Raw genomic sequence first — 15525 nt, 5'->3', positions numbered from 1 at the left:
TTATATTGTTTAATGTGTAATTTTCTTCTTTGAACGAAACTTTTCTTGTGAATAAGAAGAAAAAAATTTCGTAGCCTTTTTCGGATAACAATAATTACAACCATTTTATTTGAATTTATTAGGTTAACATGTACATTTGACTATGATTTAGCATCCAATTATTGATTTTTTTTAAAAATATTTTAAGATTAATATAAGTTTTTCAAATTCAAAATTAACTGTTCATTTTATGTTTGGTAATAGTAGTAGGAGAAAAAAATCGTAATAATATTAATATTTATGTTATGTTTGGTAAAAGTATTTTTTTTACATGTTTTACTCACGAGCTAATTATAAACTAATCACAATTGGTAATTTTTAATCACTCACATGATTTGTTTGTGACAAAGAGAAAGAAAACTTTTTGTTTATTTTGAAGGTGCTTATTTTTTATAAGATTTTTTACTCATCCTTTTAATTTCAATTTTAAATTTGTACTAATTATTATTTATTTTATGTCGAACAATTTTAAACATGTATTAAATAAAAAAATTTCCTTATATTATTACAATAATAACCAAAACATCAAATAAACTTATTCAATACATGTGTTAAATTTAAACATAACATAAAACTTATTTAAGACGTATTACAAATTTACAATATTAATATTCCCACCAAATGAGGCGTAAATGTCGTATAAACAAAAATCTTTTTTTTTTTAAATTTCTTATCCATCTAAATTCCATTTTAAAAGAAAGAATGTAAAACTATTTTCTTTTCCAAAAAATTAACTTAATCATATTACAAAAAAGAAGGTTAATGTAATTTTTACCCTAAATTCGGCAAATACATCTACTTTAGTAATCAATTTAGATTTTGTAAAAGTGTGATGACATGATACTTTAAAATTATAACATATCATAACCTAAAAATTAATATATAGTTTAAAAATTAAAGATTATTTTTAAGTTTTAGATAATGACATGACACAGTCTCAAAGTGTCACATCATGACATTATTACGAAATCCAAGTTCAAAAATCAAAATGAAAAAACTACCAAATTCAAGTATATATAAAATGGACCAACCAAACAAATACAAATGTCAAAAGCGAACTAATTACTAAATTTGAGAAAAAAAATTACATTAATCCTAAAAAATAACAAATTACTATTTTTTTTATAAGAGAGAAGTATGTTTCTATTGAAACTACATACTTAAATATCATCAAGTGTTTTAATCACAAGTGAGATATAACACCAAATGAATTTCCATTCAAAAAGTTTCGAAAGAACTTTGAGAATATTAAGTAGGATCATTTTCATAATAATATCGGTACAATTTTAGAGATAATAACAGTGAACCTTTATTAATGCAAATGGACTTTCATGAACTTCAAGAAAGTAGAGTGCACGTTATAGTTCACTCTGAAAATTATTTCTTTTCTAGATTTCTGTAATTTAGAATATTTTAGTACTAGTAATGAGTAAAATAATTGTATTGTTATAAAGTATATTAATATATATGGATTATTATCCTATCCTATATTTATAATAAAGTTTAAAGACCACAAACGAAAACACTAAAAGGATAACTATAGTAAAAATATAAGTTAATTAAAAGAAGTACGACAGCTTTTTAAAATTGCATAGAGTTTTTTAATCTCTATCTAACCATATAAATCTAGCACTAAAATGATTAATTCCACCTAACATCCCTAAATTATACTTCAGATTTTTTAAATAATTTTCACTTTAAAATGTTTTAATAGAATTATCAAAATATTGATATAATATAATAAAGTTATTTCACTAACCTACTTGTCGACTTACTTGTTAAATGCTAGCTTAAATATGATGGGGAGAATATGTATTTATCGAATTTTAATCAAGAGTAGACCTATTGAATAGACAACTTGATCTATAACATGTAAAAAAGATAGTTTTCATAATTTTAACAAGTTTTATCCTAATTGTTGATGCATCAATTGTACACTTGTTTAAATTTTGATTCACGTATTTCAAATATATTTTATATCATATTTATGTTGACATTTAATGCCTTAATTGGTTACTAAACAGATGAAATGACCAGACTAAAATAATATTAATACTTTAAAAATTCAATTACGGTATTTTAAACTTTAGAAACTGATTAAAAACCATAACTTAGAGACGTTGGTTACGATTTAGAGTCTCTCTGGATGAATGGTGATTTTACTTGCGGTTAGTGTAAAAATAATGATGATAGTAAGATTAGATACTGTAACAATTCTGTAGCGTACAAGAAAAGAAAGCTAAACGCACGATACTAAAGGTAAACAACCATCCATAAACACCCATAGTCATTTTTAAGATAAACAAAAAAAATCTTTAAATATATATTTGAAATGTGATAATTTAGCGTGTATGAGGAAATTACTAAAAATTCAAAGTTAATATGAAATTAATATTTCAAACAGTAAACAAGATTATATATAAAAATATATTTGATAGTTAATCAGGATAGTTCTAGTGACGTCCATGATAGGGATTTGATTTATCCTAGTTTAATGAAAAGGGCCATCAAGTCGCACATGAATTGAGTGAGTGACTTTTGTTTTTGGAGACAAAACAAAGTGTCATTACTGTCTAAAAGAAGACATGTCATTTTTATTTATTTAAAAGTTTTCCATTTAAAGAAATGATAATAGAAATGGAGAACAGGATCCACCACCCTAAAGAAAAAGGAAAAAGCATGAAAATTCATAATAAAAATAATTATTTAAGTGACAGCTTATAGACACGTATTTTTATAACTTAGGTTTTAAAATAGTTATATATTTTTTTAAAAATAAATTTTATTTGCCTATACCTACATGATTTTATAATAAGAAAGATACTCTCTATAAAATAATTGTTTTATTTATATCAAAATATCATATAAATAAATTAGTTATTAAATTACCTTTGTTTGTTATATCTTGTTGAGCCTAACTAAATTAAGATATTCGAAATTAACCTAAGAAATCTAAGGCAGAGTACAAGTCACGTGGCAGACACCCAGCCTCCAAGTGTCGTTGCATTTTAATAAATTAACTACAATTTGCACAACCCTTCATTCACATAGTTAGTTATCTTGTAAGACAAACATCTAATTTTTTGTTGACTCTTTAAATGTAAAAGTAGGCATTATTTTCTAATTTTTCAATAAAAATCTATCTCAAATCTACTAAAAAAACTAGGCATTATTTAAAAATAGGCATTATTTCTTATCCACCCCATTTGCTTGTTTTTTAATATTTATTTGATAAGAAAATTAAAATTAGTATTAATTTAATTATATTAATCTCTTAAAAAGAAGATGTTAGGCTTCCAACCGAGCAGGGTGACAAGAGGGATACAAGATGGGTTACAAAACGACGTCGTCAATGCGGTTTGACCTAACCAAAATTTGTTGATAAATTAATGCAGGACGGTCCTAACCAAATTTTGTTGATTCACTCCCACACTACCCGTGAATAAAAATGGTCTCAACTTGACTTGCTTCCCTTTTTCCTTACCTGCGTGCGTGCATTTTGCTGGATATTATCATATGTTCATTATTATTTGGGTGAAATTTGGGAGTAAAATAAAGATTTTGTGGTCCAATATTTGTACGTACCATTAGTTGATAGTCACGTCAAGTTTTTAAAAAATAAATTAAAGAAAAGGACAAGTTGTATAAAAAGATAATATGAGAAGCTCACGTTGTTATGTTCATGCTTTTGGCCAAAAACCGTTATTATCTGATATATCAATTGTTTCTTTGTATGATCAAACATATTAAGCTTTAAAAATATATGGTTTCATTAATTGTTCAATGCAAAATAATAATAATAATTTGGAGGTAATTTCTTACTTTCAAATAAGTAATCATATTAACTTAAATTAATCATATTAATTTATTAGTCTAAACAAATAATTTAGATCCCATTGAAGCTATCTGAATTTTGGAGTCAACGCCTCCGAAATTGACAATAATCAAGCACATACATCTCTTTCTGAAGAATGTTAAGAAATAGATAATTTAACATATCCCTAGAAAATATAATAAAAAATTGATTGAATGGCTAAAATAGCCTTCAGCAAGGGAGAAGGGTTGCATTTATTTATGAATAATCCTTTAGTCCCAGTTTTAATTGACTGTATTTGTTTTTTTTAATTAATTCAAATTCATTTTTTTGAAGTCACTTATTTTTAATTTTTTTTTAAATTCTCTTTTTTTTTTCCTAGCAGACAAAATGGGTTATTCGCCAACCTGACATGGAAGTCAAATTGGGGCAAATAGAGATTTGGTTGTGATGGCTCCCAAAATATAGGGGGAGTAGCTAGCTGGAGAGGGTGAGGTCCAATCATTCGTGTTCTTAATATTGGAATATTGCTTAATTAATACAAGATCGAAAGGTGATGAAATAATGCGCAAACGTATTAATTATTCTAATGCAACTTGCATATATGAGATAACAAGAACCACAAGTTGCAATTTTTTTTATTAAAAAAAAGCACTTTAATTTCTAAAAAGAAGATGTAGCTGATAAAGGAAAATAATGATCTAAATTTAGTTTGTCGGCCAAGGCGCGAAGCAGTGAGCTAATATAAGTAAAAGTCAGCTAAATTTATAGTACGTGGAGATTTATAATGTTCATAATTTTAAGGGCAAATGCATCGAAAATTTATTTTTATTTTGCATAATGAAAAATTTAATCTTTACATTTATATTTTTTATCAATTTGATCAGTTAAACTTGATCATTAATTTTTTTTAAAAAGAGTCAATTTATTTAATTTTTTAAATAAAAATAATGAATAAAACATTATTTTTTAATGTTGACGATGTGGCAACTAACATGACAATTAATATGCACAACATGTTAATATTACACCATTTATTTTTATGTCACGTCTACAAATAATTCAAAAAATAAAAAATGAAAGAAATGAAATTTAAAATTTAAAATATATAAAAAGTTCATAAAATTAAAAAAATTAGCATGAAATAATGTGAATTGTCATGCTATCGTGTTTAAAAGTTTAATATTTTAGTTAGTTTTATTGTTAAAAAAACATCATTTAGACTTTTTTTTCAAAAGGTTAATGGTTAAATTTGACTTTTTTAAAAAGATTATCAATCAAATTTAACTAAAAAAAATAAAAATGAAGACCAAATTGACAAAAAGAAAAAAAGTAAAAGAAGACAAGCATAAAAGGCTAAATATTACATTATATTTATTTTATTTTTGCTTACCAAATACTGACTCTTATAGAATAAGAAAAGAATAAATAGATAATTTTTTTAATAATTTTAAAAGAAGAATGTGATACTTGAGATTAGTTTTAAATTTTCATGCCTATAACATAATACTCTTATCACTTGACAAAAAGATTGTTGGCAAAACAAATGGGCAATTACACTCAATGGAAAATAATATTTTTTATAGTAAAAAAGTCATGACTCCTCCAAGGAAATAAAAGATATCCCTCGATGATATTGTAAAGCGATAGTTTTACATCAACTTATATGATCGCTTATATAGTTTTCTTAACAATTTCTTTTATTATATAGTCAATATAATTAAATGTTAAATAAATTAACCAGTATAAATATTAAGCAAAATTATCGTTTTTAGGTATAATGAGATTGAAACTTGGTATCTCAATTCCTTAAGCTTATTGGCTAAATATGTTTTTAATTATGAAAAAATGTTGGCAACAACACACACACACACACAAAATGACAGAGTCACGTATAAGATTGACCTCACAAAGAAAAAAGTGAAAAAAATTATTTATAAAAAATATTTTAATTTATATTATTGGTAAATTAATCTCATAAAAATTTTAAAAATTATATCATCAAATTTTTTTTAAAAAAATTACTTTATTTCTAGTATTTCCCAATGTATCCACTTGAGCGATCCTAGTAATTAATCCTTCGCATTCTATAGACCCATTAAGAGGGTAGACGTTGGCCATAAGTTTTAAAGCTGTTCCATACCCAAGAAAAGGATCGAATCCTCGACCACTAGTTAATGTAAGAAAAACTTTTATTATCTCACCTAACTCTCGTGGTTTTATTTTTAGAACTTTTACAAGATAAGTGATCAATCTTTTAATACTTTTCTGTAGATGTCCCTAATTTGATAACAATTTTTTCAAGCTTTATTGATTAATTTCTAAAAAATCAAGACTATAGTATTTCTTGTGATAGATGAAATTTTTATCCAAGATTCAAATTTTTATTGATCAAATTATTTTAGAATATTGATTTGTATGAGATTCCCAACATATTAACAGGTAATAATTTTTAGAAGTTGATTAATGCAAATCCTTGAAAAATTATGTGGATTGTCTTTATAATTTTGAATTCTTGAATATTGATTAAAAATTTAATAGTTTTATTTAGAAATCACAGTTGCTAGTGTGAATATCGTGTTTGTGTTCAATGTTCATATTGTGTTTGACATATTGCCTTCTTATTACTTCAAAAAGAACTAAGGTAATTTTTATTTTTGATGAATGAAAATTTCTAATTATATGTTGCATTCTGAAAAATAATTTAAAAGAAAGCCTACTAGTGAAGTAAAAAAAAAAGGAATAATAAGAAAAAAGAGTGAATAGGCAAAGCAAGATACAAACCAATTCGAAAAAGGGCTAAAAGAGTTTGATTGAGTTTAGTTTTAATACCTTCTAGCCGATCATTTACTGAGAATTAAGATTACAAATTATCATTCAAATGATAGACACAATATAAGAACGTATTTGCAAAAAGTATACTGTCAACCTTGCAATCACAATTTTATAAATAACTTCAATAGTTTTGTAATGGTCTTACATCTAACCATATTTAGTTTTATTTATCATGGGTTGATATTATGCATAAATTTATGACTTTTATAAATATTTTAATTTTTCAAAATTTGATCCACAATCTAAATTTCCTAATTTATCTTGGAAAATAGCCCTTGTTAGCACTCTAAAGATCGAGGTTTAAAATTTTTGTTTATCTCATCCCCTCCCCTAATGTGCATTATGGATCAAACAAAAAATTTTCACATATTATTTTATCTATATTACATATAATTTTTTTATTAAGTTTAGTGTCGACACCAACTCAATTATTTAATTTTTGAAAACAAGTTTAACTTTGTAAAAAATAATTCAAAATAGAACATACGTGAGACATAATTATGTCGTTTAAATTTTTACATATTATATTTCTTCTAAAAAGAATCAACTCTCTTACAAGAATTGCCTTAGAAAAAGAAAATATTTTCTATTAAAAATCACATTATCTTTAAAAATATTGTTTTTCTTAGAAATTTGATCATATATATTTTGTTTTAAGACTTTTTTTTTACCCACCTAAGGGTTGTTAAACAATCTAATTTATATAATTTGTCAATGTTAGAAAAATTAGTCTCAACAAAAAAAAGTTACAAGTTAATTCAGTTTTTATATATATAAATATCATCATCACATGAAACTATGCCAAAAATTTTGTGCTAGAAGATAAAAGATAAAATTATAATTTTTTAAAGGATTAAAAATATTTTCTATTAAAATATTAATTGAAAAAGAGTAAAAATGTAATTTCTCATTTTTTTAAGTGGCTAAAATCTTTGTTTGCCGTCTTTTGTATTAACCATATACCACTATACAAATTATTATACGAGTTAAAATCTTAAACACATGCAAATATAATATGTTCGTTAAAAGTGTGGATCGTATTCATTGTATTTAGATATTGTGTCATACATCATTGTATTTATCAATATTGCAGTATATGAAATTTATCCATTTTAACTCGAATTTAAAATTTTGTGTGCATTGTTAATGAGGTGATTAAGGTAGAGATTTTAATTTTTGAATATTTAGGTTTGAGTCTCATCAAATATAATTATGATGCGTGATTTTTATTCGATTTTTATTCAATGTTTTTTTATTGATTTAGATTTTAGAATATAAATTTGCATTTGTTGATGATAATATAATAGCGTTTTATGTTTAGATTGATATTTTGAGTTGTTAAAGCAAGAAAAGGTTGGAATGATATACCATTTTCGTGGAGGACAACAATTTTATGAAATCTGTAAAGTTTTCCTTTTTCTCAACAAGATATGCATGACATCTTTGCACAGTCACGTGACGTAATCTAATCTAATGGATTAAGATTTTTTTTAATAAAGTAATTAAAGAAAATTGATTCCCAAAAATGTTTGGGATAATGGCATATTTGCCCCTGTACTTTGGCAAAATGTTCAATGTAGTACCTAAGATTTTTAAATGTCCAATGTTCCCCAGGCACTTGACTCTGACCCCGTTAAAATGCAACGTCGCAGTACATGTGGACCTGTTCATTATTGACACGTGGAGTTTTGCAGGAAAAAGGTCTGGCATTAGACTTGCTAACAATTTGACCATTTTATTTATTATGAAGGCAAAAAAAAAAAAAAGGCTGACAACTCTTAGTTCTATTTAGCATATAGATATTTTATTCTTTAAAACCCTAAATCAAATTCAATTTTTTCTCTGTTCTCTTCTTCTTCTTAAAAAAATTACACTTCTTCTTCTTTAAAATAGCCCTTCTCAGAAAAAGGGCTGACAAAGGATTTTAGGTTTAGAACGGCTATTTTGAAGAAGTACAATTTTCTTAAGAAGAAGAAGAGAACAGAGAAAAAATTGAATTTGATTTAGGGTTTTAAAGAATAAAATATCTATATGCTAAATAGAACTAGGAGTTGTTGGCCCCTTTTTCCTATCATAAGGTCAAATTGTTAGCAAGCCCCTAGGTTTTAATGCCAGACATTTTTCCCTGTAAAAAATTGACACGTGTCGATAATTAATAGGTCCACGTGTATTGCCACGTCGTATTTTAACGGCCTCAGAATCAGGGGCCTTTTTGGAAGACAGAAGCAAAGTACAAAGGACACATTGGATAGATAGAAACTTTAGGTACCACACTGAACAGTTTATCAAAGTACAGGGGGCAAATATTGTATTATCCCAAAATTATTTTATAAATTTTTTAATTTTTTTTAGAATTTATGTAATATACATGTGTTGAATGCCACATCAATGCAATGTCTCCTTGGTCTCACAATTCTAATTCTCTATTTATTTGCAAAATCAGAAAAACTTATGATATATATATTCATTTCAAAAAAGTGTTTATTCTCCATATGTTTTTTCATGAGAAATGTTTCAAATATTTTTTTGGGATTTTTGAATAGCTGGATTGACATTCATATGAGAGATTTTACATTTAAACTCTTCCATAATTATTTACATTAGTCAATTTCACATCTATCATGAAATAATGTGATACTTTTGAAGATATCAATTATTCATTTTGTATATTGTATTTATTTTAATGTAAATTTAAATTTATGAAAACGCATTTAAAAGATTTATAAATATTCATGTAAAATAATTTTAATATTATATTTTCACGACACGATTTATACCCTAAAAATTGAATTTAATTTTAAATTTTGATAATGACCTTACTCATCGAGAATAGATCAAATCATGACTCGCGTCCACAAAAAAATAAAAAGAAATCAACCGATTGGAGCTCAAGACCCTAGGCCACTAATGGAGGAGTTGTATAAATACTACAAGAAGTAAATACTTTTGGAGACAGTGATGAGAGCATTTAAAACCTAAGCCACTAGCTTAAGAAATAAATACTGATATTATTTATAAATATGCTACATTCTAAATGAGAAACAAAGCATATGCAAAGTTGAAACTTCTAATTTGTCTACAATATCTGAAGGAATCATGCTAATGACAATTGATTGTTGGTATAGATGCTCCTGTATAAAAAAACAGGAGCATATATGATAATGGAGATATTAGAGCCTGAGCTGAAAATGTTACTCCACTATAAGCCGATTAAGACGGTCAAAAAGTATAATAAAGATCACAAAGTTTAATTGGTTTATTAATGGATCAAAATGAATGTTATTTGTTTTATTCGGGTTAGTATTGACTATTTTCATCAGACAATTGTTTTGCTTAGTAATTTAAATGGATTTATTTGATTTTGCAGTTTTCTTTTTTATTTGTTAAATCAAACTGAGTAATTCATAATATATATATATATATTACTATAAAGACACAAAATTGTCTTTGTTGTAATAATTAAATGGTCGCCTTTTGGCACCATAAAATTACATTAAAATCTACTTTAATTAAAGTTTCCATTTTTTCATAATTCTTTACCTAATGACAAGGAAATTATTTTAAACTTAATTAATATCCAAAATGCCATTAAGTTTTACTCAGTTTTAAAAAAAACTATTCTATTATAATTTCTATATTAATATTTCTTTATAACTTAAAATTAAGAATACTGTATGACTGTAATTTTCAAAAATAATACGCAAATATATTCAAATAAAATTATAAAAAATAATCCTAGAATATTTATAGAGTATACTATGTATCTTTTAAAATTACCTTTGAATAAGAAATATCATATTAAAAGACTTTTCTAAAATAAAAGAATAAGATATAATAAATGTAATAATGAAATTTTAAATAATACTACCTTACTGTTAGACAAATAAGTAATTAATTTTATAATTCAAAATTAATATGAAATTATAATTGAGAATCCAATTTTAATAAGTAGAATAGATATTGAACCTCGTAAATATCATATTATATATATAATAAAACAAGAATTTCTTGTATTTTTGGAAATATTAAATAAAGCAAGGTGATATAGTATTTTTACAGTACTAAAATTTAATATTTAAATAGTTCATATTTTGCAATATTTTATATAGTATCTAAAATACATTATTTAATATTATTTGTCAAAAGTATTATATTAATAAATTTAATATACATTAACTAATACATACAATCAACTGTTGCACGAGATAAAGAAACTAATTAAAATAAATAAATAAAACAAAGTATATTTTTTATTCGTACTATTACTAACCATATCTAATCCAATTATCCTACCCACAAGAACGTTACAAATTGATGCATTAAGCCAGATCCAATGATACGAGCCAAGGAGGTGACACTCAAGGGGTTGTTTTTCCTAGTGGTCCAATTACTCGAAGCAAGACACGACAATTAAAATTAAAGATGAATGCTTTTGTCCAAGACTTTGTTGCTACAAATTTAATTCATTATGTTCGTGACATTGACAAATACGAGAATGCAATTCACTGGACCAATCTTGGAATAGTGAAAGCCCATAAATTGGTGGATTAATCTTTTATGTATATTATTATTATTTACTTAATTCTCATTGGTTGAGACACACCATTTATGAGTTAAGTAATTTTATTGGTTAGGTTATTATTTATTTATTTTCTTAGATAGTTTTAAAGAGTTTTATTAGAATTCAATTACTCTTTAAAGAGTTTTTATTAGGATTCAATTATTCTTGAAAGAGTTTTATTAGGATTCAATTACTCTTGTAATTTGCCTATAAATAGGCTTGTTTTCTACACATTGAGGGAAAAAAAAGAAGAGTATTTGTTTTCTTTCAAATTTGTGTGAGGCAAATTTTTTGGGAGTAGAGTGATTCTTCTCTTGCTATTTAGTTTGGAGTTTGTTACTTTCGAGGGTATTTCGGAGTTGCAAATATTCAAATTTCTTTCCCGTTCATCGGTGTTTCTAGAGGTTCTTCTTCTAGAGGTTTCGTAGGGAGCCGCTCAATCATTGGCGTTTTTGGTTACAAGTTAACCAAGGGTTCCATAGGGCAAATCTATCCTTTTTATTATTTATTTATTTATTATTATTTTAACTAAGTTTATTTATTTTTGTTTTATTTCTAATTTGTGTTTCTCTTGTGTCTAGATCCGAGGTTTCCGCATCAGTTGGTATCAGTTTCAGGCCATTCGGTGTTATTTTTGAAGCTAAAATCAAATCTGAAATGAGTCAAAATACCAAAAACACTTTTCATCGGTTTCGTCGATTTAAAAAAAAAGTTTGTGTTTATTCTCCTCTTATTCTTTAAATAAAAGCAAAAAAAAAACAGCAAAAACAACAAAAAAAAGCAAAAAAAGCAAACAAGCGCAAAAAAAAAAAGTTGCCTACCTTTCATACGTAGGTTTCTTCTTTTCCTATTATTGTTATTCTTTTTATTTTATTTTTTCCCAAAATTGAATTTTTTTCCCCTTCTTTCTTGACTCAAATATAATTAAAGCTTCAATTTTTGAAAATCTTAACACACCAAACGTTTCCGCTTTTTTGTTTTCCTTTAAATTGGGTAGAGTTTTCTTAAGTTTTCTTCTTATTAAAGCTTTTCTTTGACTCTAGAGTTAGGGATCGTTGCAGGTCTACATTTTTTTTGTTTCTCTTACGTTTTCTAACACTTTGTTTCTTCTTGTGTTAGTAGATATTAAAGGCACGCACAATTCCTTCATCCGTGTAGCCTCCATTACAAATTGCTTCGTCAAGTTTATTGGCCTCTTAAAGCAATTAGGATCTTCATTGTTTCTTTGAAGTTTGCACCTCCATTATTTGATCTTGATTAGTAACCCTCTCCAAACATATTTACAAGTTTTGAATCATTCAGAGAGTTATTCTTTTGAGAGCTAACGAGTGAGATTATTATTATTTTTTCTTGTTCCTGTTTGTGTGATTTTTTTACAGATACCATGCCGATCACTAGATCCCAAACTAGTAAAAATGAAGAGGATGAGCAAAAAAGAGATAACGATCCTTTGGTCGAGTTGTTACAAAAAGAGATGAAAAAGTTGCAAACTCAAGTCGAACACCGCATGACCCAGATGATACAAGAGCAAAGGGAGTATCTTGATACAAAACTTACAACTCAAGAGAGATACATTGCCGATAATTACAAGAAGTTGAACGAAGCCTTTATAAGCCGATCAAATTCGCGCGATCGAACTTTTAAACGAAGGGAGGACCATGTTTTTGATGATGACTTTGAGTCCGAGTATGTACCTAGAGAAAGGGTGGAACGAAACAATGACACCCCCAAACCAAAATTTCCTTCTTTCTCAGGGAAGAATGATCCTGATGCTTACCTTGATTGGGAGGAAAAGATGGAAGCAGTCTTTGCTTGTTACAATTACTCTGATGAGAAAAAGGTAACATACGCTGTCGCTGAGTTCATTAATTATGCACTAACATGGTGGAATCAATTATGTAAAAGCAGGATTCTTTATAGAGAGCAACCTGTTACTACTTGGGTTGAAATGAAGCGCATCTTACGAAAACGGTTTGTTCCACCGTACTATTATCGAGAACTCCATCAAAGACTCCAACATCTTGTTCAAGGAGATAGATCTGTGGATGATTACTACAAAGAGATGGAAACTATTCAGATTAGAGCCAATCTTGTTGAAGAGGCTGAGGTGACTATGGCTAGATCCCTTGCTGGCCTAAAGCCTGAGATTGCAAATCGAGTTGAGTTACAACACTACATGGATGTTGAAGAGATGCTTCAAACCGCACTCACCATTGAAAAGCAATTACGAAAGCATGGGACACCGAGGGGTGCTAGTTCAGTTTCTAATCCTGCTTGGAGAGGAAATTGGCAGAAACAAGATGATAGATTGTGGAATGGGAGAGATGCACGGTTCAAGCCAAATGAGCCTAAAACTTACTCCAAAGATAGAGGTATGCCTAATTCATTTAAAGGTTCTACTTCTACTAATCAAGCTCCATCTTCTTCTTCTACTTCTCCTAGTACCATTAAGCAGCCAAAAGATATTACCTGCTTCAAATGCCAAGGAAGGGGTCACTATGCTTGAGAATGCCCTAATAAAAAGTCATTGGTGATTCGAGAAGATGGCAAGGTTGATTTTGAGTCTGATAACGAAGATGAGATGCCTCCTTTGGAAGATGCTGATGATGTGCATGCTCATGATGAGTATGAAGAATACTTGGAGTATGGTGAGAAAGCACTTGTTGCTCGAAGGGCTTTAAATGTCCAGTTTAAAGAGGAAGGGCGTGAACAAAGAGATAACATTTTCCACACGAGATGTTTGATTGGTGGACAACCTAGTTCATTGATCATCGATAGTGGAAGTTGCACCAATGTGGTGAGTTCTTCGCTTGTTGAGAAACTTGGCCTACCTTGTGTGAAGCATCCAAGGCCATACCGCTTGCAATGGCTGAATGATAGTGGGGAGGTAAAAGTATCTAAACAATGCTTAGTTTCATTTTCCATTGGTAGATACTCTGATAAAGTTTTGTGTGATGTTGTTCCAATGCAAGCTGGGCACATATTACTTGGACGGCCATGGCAGTTTGATCGACGAGTAAATCATGATGGTTTCCTTAACCAATATACTTTTGTATTCCTTGGAAAGAAGTTTACTTTGGCTCCACTTCCTCCTCAAGAAGTCTACAATGATCAACTCAAACTTGTTAGTGAGATGGGTAAGGGAAGTGAGGTAAAATCATTGAAAAAGGCTAAGAGTAAAGAGGCCCTTAGTGTTAAAAGCCAACTTAAAGGCCCAACATTGGTGAGTGATTGCACACACAAGTCACGAGATGAGAACGTGAGTTTATTCGCTAGGTTTCGAGATATCAAATTTGCTCCTTGTACAAAACAAACATTTGTAATTATTAGGTTTAGGGAAAACTTCGTTTTGACTAACCCTAATACACATTTGCCTAGTTGTTTTGTTAATCTTTTGCAGGATTTTGAGGATGTATTTCCTTCTAAGAGAAAGAATAAACTTGATGCACGAGGAGATGGACGATTCCAAGTACTCGAGAAAATAAATGACAATGCTTATCGCATTGATCTTCCTGGTGAGTATAGTGTTAGTGCTACTTTCAATGTTTCTGGTCTTTCTCCTTTTGAATTTGATGTAGTTTCAGATTCGAGGACGAATCTTCTTGAAGAGGGGGAGAATGATACGAGCCAAGGAGGTGACACTCAAGGGGTTGTTTTTCCTAGTGGTCCAATTACTCGAAGCAAGGCACGACAATTAAAATTAAAGATGAATGCTTTTGTCCAAGACTTTGTTGCTACAAATTTAATTCAATATGTTCGTGACATTGACAAATACGAGAATGCAATTCACTGGACCAACTTGGAATAGTGAAAGCCCATAAATTGGTGGATTAATCTTTTATGTATATTATTATTATTATTTACTTAATTCTCATTGGTTGGGACACATCATTTATGAGTTAAGTAATTTTATTGGTTAGGTTATTATTTATTTATTTTCTTAGATAATTTTAAAGAGTTTTATTAGAATTCATTTACTCTTTAAAGAGTTTTTATTAGGATTCAATTACTCTTGAAAGAGTTTTATTAAGATTCAATTACTCTTGTAATTTGCCTATAAATAGGCTTGTTTTCTACACATTGAGGGAAAAGAAAAGAAAGTATTTGTTTTCTTTCAAATTTGTGTGAGGCAAATTTTTTGGGAGTAGAGTGATTCTTCTCTTGCTATTTAGTTTGAAGTTTGTTACTTTCGAGGGTATTTCGGAGTTGCAAATATTCAAATTTCTTTCCCGTTCATCAATGTTTCTAGAGGTTCTTCTTCTAGGGGTTTCGTAAG

This window comes from Gossypium hirsutum, chromosome D05 (genome assembly GCF_007990345.1).
Source record: "Gossypium hirsutum isolate 1008001.06 chromosome D05, Gossypium_hirsutum_v2.1, whole genome shotgun sequence".
NCBI lineage: Eukaryota > Viridiplantae > Streptophyta > Magnoliopsida > Malvales > Malvaceae > Gossypium > Gossypium hirsutum.
This window is presented reverse-complemented; position numbering follows the sequence as displayed.